Below are 9,745 nucleotides of genomic sequence, written 5' to 3' on the forward strand. Positions count from 1 at the left end.
CCCAGATAATTATAAAGGATATTAAGTCTAAGGAAGCTGTGTATCTTTGCGCCGATACTTCAGGGAGATTGGTAAGTCAAATTTAAAGAGATTTCATCATAAATAATACATGGCATTGAGCTAAACATCAGGAAATTTTTCTGCATACTTTTGATGTTGAAAAAAAATCAGTCATGCATTGAGAGTTGGAATATTGATGTGCAGATGAATTTTTCTATTGCTAGCTAAATTGAACAGTTGTGTCAACTAATTTGATGTTCAGTTCAGTCACTCAATCGTGTCCAACCTTTTGCGACCCCATGAATCACAGCACGCCAGCCTCCCTGTCCAGCACCAACTCCCAGAGTTCACTCAAACTCGTGTCCATCGAGTCGGTGATGCCATCCAGCCATCTCATTCTCTGTCGTCCCCGTCTCCTCCTACCCCCAATCCCTCCTAGCATCAGACTCTTAAGGACATGCTTTTTTCTTTTTTAGAATACACTATTTTGTTTTTCTGTGGATGAGGTGACTGGGTTAAAACACAACTCTCAGGGAAAAAGCTATAGAGAAGGGTAAGGTGGAGATACTGACCAAGATGCATCTGTGTTAGAGAAACTTTCTTCAGGAATGGTCTGTTTCATTTATCATTTTTAACCTGTTCACCACCCTCTGATTTTTTGGTTGCTTGACCGCCTCATCTCCAGTGAACTTTTCCTCCATTCCTTCCCAGCCATCTCATTCCCATGGTAAGTAGTAGACCTTTGTCATTTCCAGTACTTGCATCCCCTTTGAAAACTGTCAACTTCAAGCTCTTCATTCTGACCACCAGCTTCTGTTCTTTAGCATAGTTACTGGAACAGCTTACATGCAACCAACCCTTTTCCATGCTCCATCATCCCTGCAGTAGGTTATATTTTCCAAATACGGCTGCAAAATATCTCATCCTATATTCTCCACAGTGTGACCTTGCCACTTCGTTATCAAGAGGTGAAGTTTATTTCTCTACCTTTTTCTGGAAAAGAGTGTCAGTGTTTTCATTGACGAGTACAGTAAAAGTGACACTGCCAATTCCAAACTCAGCCTATAGTGGGCCTGACAGCTTTCATTTCCTCTTTGGAGCTTTTGCTTCCTCTTAGAATGCCAGGTGCCATGTAAGATGTGTGATTACCCTGAGATCATGCTGGAAAAACCAAAAGTCACATTAAAAAACTGGAAAGTGAGATGGAGTGAAGAAGCCACCTTGAAATTGATACTCAAGCCCGTCACTCCAGGCTTCAAATGCAGCTCAATCTCTTAGCTGAGCTCTTCCTAAATTCCTTTTGGGGTGGATTGTTAGGAAGTGTTTTAGGATGTGTTTTACAGAGAAACAAATTCCCAGATCTGCAGCTGGTGAGCTGGAGGCTCAGAAGAGCCCATGGTGTAGTTCTAGTCCAACTCTGAAGGCCTAAGAACTGGGAGAGCTGATTGTATAATTTCTAGTCTGGGTTTGAGTTTGAAGGAAGGAAAGGGTCAGTGTCCTAACACAAAGGCAAGCCAAGAGTGAATTCTGCCTTATTCTTCTATGCTGTGCTTAGTCGCTCAGTCATGTCTGACTTCGCAACCGTATGGACTGGAGCACGCCAGTCTCTGTTCCCTGGATTCTCCAGGGAAGAATACAGGAGTGAGTGGCTTGCCATGCCCTCCTCCAGGAGATCTTCCAATCAAGGGATCGAAACCAGGTCTCCCGCATTGCAGGCAGATTCTTTACCATCTGAGCCACCAGGGAATGAGGCCTACCTATACTGGGGAGGGCACTCTACTTTGTCTCCTCACTTAAATTTAATCTCATTCAGAAACACACCAATAGATCCAGAATAACATCTAACAAAATATCTGGGTACTCTGTGACCCAGCCAAGTTGACACATTAACTGTTACAGGTAGCAATAGATAACCAAAACTATCCCCCTTCTGTATTCACCTCCATCCTTACTCTGATGCTGTGAACCATCATAACTACTCTCCAGTAAAACCTTAAACAACATTGATCCCCTGTCTACTGTTCTCACTTGCCTAAACTCCATCTCGTTGAATTCAAATACCTGTCTGCCTTTTTCTACATCAGAGTAGTTAGACAGCTGGAAAAGGTCACACCAGTGGACAGGCTTAATTCCACATTCATATCCAGAAGCCCAAAGTGGACCCAACAGCATTATTGTATTTCTCGAGTTCATATCTCCAGTCTGATTCTCCTTCACACTGCTCCCTTCTCCTCCTACTACCCCTTCCTACTCCCAACGTGAGGATCCCATCTCATGCTTCACTGAAAAAGGAAAAATCAGAAACACCTCTATAAACCAAAATAGACTGTTATACAGTAGTCGAATGAGCTACATGTACATGTATCAACATGATTAAATACCCAAATTATGTGAAAAAAGTAAGTTGCAAAATGTCTGACAACAGTCTACTGTGTGCTGTGCTGTGCTGTGCTTAGTCGCTCAGCTGTGTCCAAATCTTGGGGCCTGGTGTACTGTAGCCCACCAGGCTCCTCTGTCCATGGGATTCTCCAGGCAAGAGTACTGGAGTGGGTTGTCATGTCCTCCTCCAGGGGACCTGCCCAACCCAGGGAACAGTCTGCTACTTAATTAAAATTTTAAAATACACAAAACAGTAACATGGTGCTTATGTTTACATTCCTGCATAAAAGAAACACACCAACTTCAGTTCAGTTCAGTTCAGTCGCTCAGTCGTGTCCGACTCTCCGCGACCCCATGAATCACAGCACGCCAGGCCTCCCTGTCCATCACCAACTCCCGGAGTACACTCAAACTCATGTCCACAGAGTTGGTGATGCCATCCAGCCATCTCATTCTCTGTCGTCCCCTTCTCCTCCCGCCCCCCAACCTTTCCCAGCATCAGAGTCTTTTCCAGTGAGTCAACTCGTCGCATGAGGTGGCCAAAGTATTGCAGTTTCAGCTTTAGCATCAGTCCTTCCAATGAACACCCAGGATTGATCTCCTTTAGAATGGACTGGTTGGATCTCCTTGCACTATAAGGGACTCTCAAGAGTCTTCTCCAACACCACAGTTCAAAAGCATCGATTCTTCGGCGATCAGCTATCTTCACAGTCCAACTCTCACATCCATACATGACCACGGGAAAAACCATTGCCTTGACTAGACGGACTTTGGTTGGCAAAGTAATGTCTCTGCTTTTTAATATACTATCAAGGTTGGTCATAACTTTCCTTCCAAGGAGCAAGCGTCTTTTAATTTCATGGCTGCAATCAGCATCTGCAGTGATTTTGGAGCCCAAAAAAATAAAGTCTGACACTGTTTCCACCGTTTTTCCATCTATTTCCCATGAAGTGATGGGACCAGATGCCATGATCTTTGTTTTCTGAATGTTGAGCTTCAAGTCAACCTTTTCACTCTCCTCTTTCACTTTCATCAAGAGGCTTTTGAGTTCCTCTTCACTTTCTGCCATAAGGGTAGTGTCATCTGCATATCTGAGGTTATTGATATTTCTCCCAGCAATCTTGATTCCAGCCTGTGCTTCTTCCAGCCCAGCGTTCCTCATGATGTACTCTGCATATAAGTTAAATAAGCAAGGCGACAATATCCAACCTTGATGTACTCCTTTTCCTATTTGGAACCAGTCTGTTGTTCCATGTCCAGTTCTGACTGTTGCTTCCTGACCTGCATACAGGTTTCTCAAGAGGCAGGTCAGGTAGTCTGGGATTCCCATCTCTTTCAGAATTTTCCACAGTTTATTGTGATCCACACAGTCAAAGGCTTTGGCATAGTCAATGAAGCAGAAATAGATGTTTTTCTGGAACTCTCTTGCTTTCTCCATGATCCAGCGGATGTTGGCAATTGATCTCTGGTGCCTCTGCCTTTTCTAAAACCTGCTTGAACATCTGGGAGTTCACGGTTCACATATTGCTGAAGCCTGGCTTGGAGAATTTTGAGCATGACTTTACTAGCGTATGAGATGAGTGCGGTAGTTTAAGCATTCTTTGGCATTGCCTTTCTTTGGGATTGAAATGAAGACTGACCTTTTCCAGTCCTGTGGCCACTGCTGAGTTTTCCACATCTGCTGGCATATTGAATGCAGTACTTTCACAGCATCATCTTTCAAGATTTGAAATAGCTCAACTGGAATTCCATCACCTCCACTAGCTTTGTTCGTAGTGATGCTTTCTAAGGCCCACTTGACTTCACATTCCAAGATGTCTGGCTCTAGGTCAGCGATCACGTTATCGTGACTATCTTGGTAGTGAAGATCTTTTTTGTACAGTTCTTCTGTGTATTCTTGCCACCTCTTCTTAATATCTTCTGCTTCTGTTAGATCCATACCATTCCTGTCCTTTATCAAGCCCACCTTTGCATGAAATGTTCCCTTGGCATCTCTAATTTTCTTGAAGAGGTCTCTTGTTTTTCCTATTCTGTTGTTTTCCTCTATTTCTTTGCATTGATCACTGAGGAAGTCTTTCTTATCTCTCCTTGCTATTCTTTGGAACTCTGCATTCAGATGCTTATATCTTTCCTTTTCTCCTTTGCTTTTCGCCTCTCTTCTTTTCACAGCTATTTGTAAAGCCTCCTCAGACAGCCATTTCGCTCTTTTGCATTTCTTTTCCATGGGGATGGTCTTGGTCCCTGTCTCCTGTACAATGTCACGAACCTCCGTCCAGAGTTCATCAGGCACTCTATCAATCAGATCTAGTCCCTTAAATCTATTTCTCACTTCCACTGTATAACCATAAGGGATTTGATTGAGGTCATATCTGAATGGTCTAGTGGTTTTCCCTACTTTCTTCAATTTAAGTCTGAATTTCGCAATAAGGAGTTCATGATCTGAGCCACAGTCAGCTCCTGGTCTTGTTTTCGCTAACTATATACAGCTTCTCCATCTTTGGCTGCAAAGAATATAATCAATCTGATTTCGGTGTTGACCATCTGGTGATGTCCATGTGTAGTCTTCTCTTGTGTTGTTGGAAGAGGGTGTTTGCTATGACCAGTGTGTTCTCTTGGCAAAACTCTATTAGCCTTTGCCCTGCTTCATTTCGTGCTCCAAGGCCAAATTTGCCTGTTACTCCTGGTGTTTCTTGACTTCCTACTTTTGCATTCCAGTCCCCTATAATGAAAAGGACATCTTTTTTGGGTGTTAGTTCTAAAAGGTCTTGTAGGTCTTCATAGAACCGATTAACTTCGGCTTCTTCAGCATTACTGGTTGGGGCATAGGCCTGGGTTACTGTAATATTGAATGGTCTGCCTTGGAAACGAACAGAAATCATTCTGTCGTTTTTAAGATTGCATCCAAGTACTGCCTTTTGGACTCTTTTGTTGACCATGATGGCTACTCCTTTTCTTCTAAGGGTTTCCTGCCCACAGTAGTAGATATAATGGTCATCCGAGTTAAATTCACCCATTCCAGTCCATTTTAATTCACTGATTCCTAGAATGTCTATGTTCACTCTTGCCATCTCCTGTTTGACCACTTCCAATTTGCCTTGATTCATGGACCTAACATTCCAGGTTCCTATGCAATATTGCTCTTTACAGCACCGGACCTTGCTTCTATCATTGGTCACATCCACAACTGGGTATTGGTTTTGCTTTTGCTCCATCCCTTTATGCCTTCTAGATTTATTTCTCCACTGAGCTCCAGTAGCATACTGGGCACCTACCGACCTGGGGAATTCCTCTTTCAGTATCCTATCATTTTGCCTTTTGATACTGTTCATGGGGTTCTCAAGGCAAGTATACTGAAGTGGTTTGCCATTCCCTTCTCCAGTGGACCACATTCGGCTGTGGTCCATGTGATCAGATCGGCTAGTTTCCTGTGATTATGATTTCAGTTTGTCTTCCCTCTGATGCCCCCTCGCAATACCTACCGTCTTATTTGGGTTTCTCTTACCTTGGTCATGGAAAATCTCTTCACAGCCGCTCCAGCAAAGTGCAGCCACTGCACCTTACCTTGGATGAGGGGTGTCTCTTCAAGGCCGCCCCCCTGACCTTGAACGCGGAGTAGCTCCTCTCAGCCCTCCTGCGCCTGCACAGCCACTGCCTGTTGGACGTGGGGTAGCTCCTCTCGACACCAACTTCAGGATAATGATTACTTCTCAGGAGTCAAGAAGGGGTGAGAGTGGAGAGATTTTATGTGTTATTCCTTTAAAAGAAAGAAGTGAGGAGCTGAATAAAGATGACAAAATTTTGTTACCTAGTTAATAGGTCCAGGTCTACTATTTTTTAAAATGCTTCAGAATTTAAAATTACATATTTTAGTTGAAATGACAGAAGAATGTGTTAGGCTTATTAAAGTAACTAAAGAAGGAAATGACAACCCACTCCAGTATTCTTGCCTGGAGAATCTCATGGACTGACCAGCCTGGGGAACTACAGTCCATGGGGTCACGAAGAGTCATATACGACTGAAGTGACTGAGCATGCAAACTTGGATTTGAAGTTAGGCACTGTGCTAGGCAGAAGAATACCCTCTCCTCACTCTCTGAAAAGGGACAATTTCCGTTTTTAGTAAGTGGCTAAAGTGGGGTGGAATGGGGTTGAGGGAGCAGGTCACAAACTTCTTTAGTTCTCTGCAGCAGTAAAATAAGAGCCAAATGAGGATGACATTTTGCATATCATTTTCCCACTTGCTAGCACATTCCAGTTTCATGTCTCTCCTTGAGCTTGTAATAACAGACTGGCCCACTTCTCTGTTCCCAGTGAAAATAAGAACTAGGCAGTACTGAAAAGGATAATGTAAAATCTTTATGAGAGAGTGGGTTTAATTCTAATATAAATATTTAAATTGTTTTAATATAAATTTAGAGCTATTTCCTCCCCAATTGAAATAACCTAGGATATTAGTATGACCTTATCATATTTAATACTTAAATAAGAACTTTAAAATGATAATCTCACCTCACAATCTCAGAGAAACCCTAAGGACAACATATCATTAATCTGTCACCAACACTTGAGTGGCTCCAAGGTTCAGGTTTGTTGTTTTTTTTTTTTTTTTTTGCAATTCAAAAAACATTTATTAAATGCCCGGTATTCACAATCTTTAAAATCCCTCCATCCATCCAACATCCACTGATCACTAACAGGGCTAGACAATGGACTTGGCACCTGGAAATGGAGATGCACTAAATCTACAAGCTAGCAGGCGAGATGGACAAATAAACCCCTTACAGTAATTTTCCTGCCAGAGCAATGTTCAAAGTACAGCAACAACTTCAAGGAAGAAGTGTTTCGACTGCTCCCAGGGATATTGGGCAGATATCACGGAAGATATAAGCTCTAGCCGTTTATCTAGTTGACTTTGTATTATGACATTTTACCACATACAAAGAAATAGAGACTAGCACAATGAATCTCCACATATCTCTGACCCAGCTTTAAAAGGAGTAACTCAGAGCCACTTTTGATTCATTTGTACCCCTACCTACTTCCCTCCTTCCCTTCATATTGTTTTGTAGCCAATCCTAGATGTTTTAATCATTTTATCCATAATACTGATCTGGGAATGTCTGGACTTTGCGCTGTGCTTAGTCAATCAGTTGTGTCCGACTCTTTGCGACCCCATGGACTCATAGCCCACCAGGCTCCTCTGTCCATGGGGACTCTCCAGGCAAGAATACTGGAGTGGGTTGCCATGTTCTCCTCCAGGGGGATCTTCCCAACCCAGGTCTCCCATATTGCAGGCAGATTCTTCACCATCTGAGCCACCTGGGAAGCGCCTTTTCTCCCGTAAATAATGAAACTTACACCTAGTGCGCCCTCTTTCACGTGCGGTTATCTCACATCAGCCCGCAACAACAGCTAAGAAATCATCTTCATCTTGCAGAAAGACAAACTGCGGATGGGCACCTTACCCATGGTCACACGGCTAGTGAGCGGAGGAGCCGAGGCTCGGATTCAGATTCACGGCGCCAGAGCCACGGACTTAACCCTGGAGCGCAAGCGCGCGCGCACACCCCCCTCTAGCGCTGCAGAGAGCGCTCCCAGTCGCCCACCCGCGCCCAGGCCAAGGTTCAGGTTTTTAATAGTCTCTTCCGTGGCATGTATACAAATAGTGCTGGTGGTGGTTTAGTCACTAAGTTGTGTCCGACTCTTGCGACTCCATGGACCCTAGCCTGCCGGGCTCCTCTGTCCATGGAATTCTCCAGGCAAGAATACTGGAGTGGGTTGCCATTTCCTTCTCCAAGGGATCTTCCCGACCCAGGAAACGAACCCAGGTCTCCTGCGTTGCAGGCAGATTAGCAACTGAGCTAGGAGGGAAGCCTGGCACTTCTGGGTGTGTCACTTAGCTTGCTACAAATAGTGTACAGTGTCTAATTAAATATGGTGACCCATTGTTCTCCTGCATCAGTAATGAACTTAATCACTCCTCTGTAAATCCTACACCTTCTGGATAATGGAAGAGAAACATTTTCTTATACTTTTATACTAGAGACATTTCATTCTCTCAAATGGATCTTCGTTTTCAGACTCCCCTTCTGTCTTGGACCCCTTTCGTGAACCCCACACTCTTATTCCAAGGGCTACAGATTGCCTTGCATCCCAGTCTTGGGCCATGGTATTGACTATCTCCTGTATGTGTGTGTGCATGGACAGTAGCCCATGTCTCTTAAGTCTCCTGCATTGGGAGGTGAGTTCTTTACCACTAGCACCACCTGGGAAGCCCCACTATCTCATGTATCTGTGCTGTTAATTTTATTAGTGTTAGCTTTTACATTCATGGGTTTTACTGGTGGTTCAGATGGTAAAGAATATGCCTGCAATGTGGAAAATCCAGGTTCAATCCCTAGAACAGGAAAATCCCCTGGAGAAGGGAATAGCTGCCCACTCCAGTGTTCTTACCTGGAGAATTCCATGGACAGAGGACCTGGTGGGCTACAGTCCATGGGATTGCAAAGAGTCAGACACGAGTGGGAAACTAACACTTTCACACTCTACATATACAGCTGTCTTTATGTTTTGTCCTCTTCAGGCATTGTAATACACTGTTGTATTTTTGTCAGTGTAAGGTCATTGAATGACCTACAGATTCTAAAATGTATGAACTGTATTTTACATGTTCTTATAGATTTTTTTTTAATTAGCAAGAAAGTTATGACCAACCTAGATAGCATATTAAAAAGCAGACATTACTTTGCCAACCAAGGTCCGTCTAGTCAAGGCTACGGTTTTTCCCATGGTCATGTATGGATGTGAGAGTTGGACTGTGAAGAAAGCTGATTGCCGAAGAATTGATGCTTTTGAACTGTGGAGCTAGAGAAGACTCTTGAGAGTCCCTTGGACTGCAAGGAGATCCAACCAGTCCATTCTAGAGGAGATCAATCCTGGGTGTTCATTGGAAGGACTGATGCTAAAACTGAAACTCCAGTACTTTGGCCACCTCATGCAATGAGTTGACTCACTGGAAAAGACACTCACTGATGCTGGGAGGGATTGGGGGTGGGAGGAGAAGGGGACGACAGAGAATGAGATGGCTGGATGGCATCACCAACTCGATGGACATGAGTTTGAGTGAACTCTGGGAGTTGATAATGGACAGGGAGGCCTGGCATGCTGTGATTTATGGGGTCGCAAAGAGTCAGACACGACTGAGGGACTGAAATGAACTGAACTGAACTGAATGTAGCAAATTAGTAAAACATCTTATCTTGGGTACACTATCAACATTCCCTTACTTGAGTTATTTTTAACAAAATGTATTACCTAAGGGGATAAAAATGTTAAAACTAATTTTTAATTATCTGATGAACAAGGG

The sequence above is a fragment of the Moschus berezovskii genome, chromosome 3 (assembly GCF_049115385.1).
Source record: "Moschus berezovskii isolate FMDL1 chromosome 3, NW_MosBer_1.0, whole genome shotgun sequence".
Classification (NCBI taxonomy): domain Eukaryota; kingdom Metazoa; phylum Chordata; class Mammalia; order Artiodactyla; family Moschidae; genus Moschus; species Moschus berezovskii.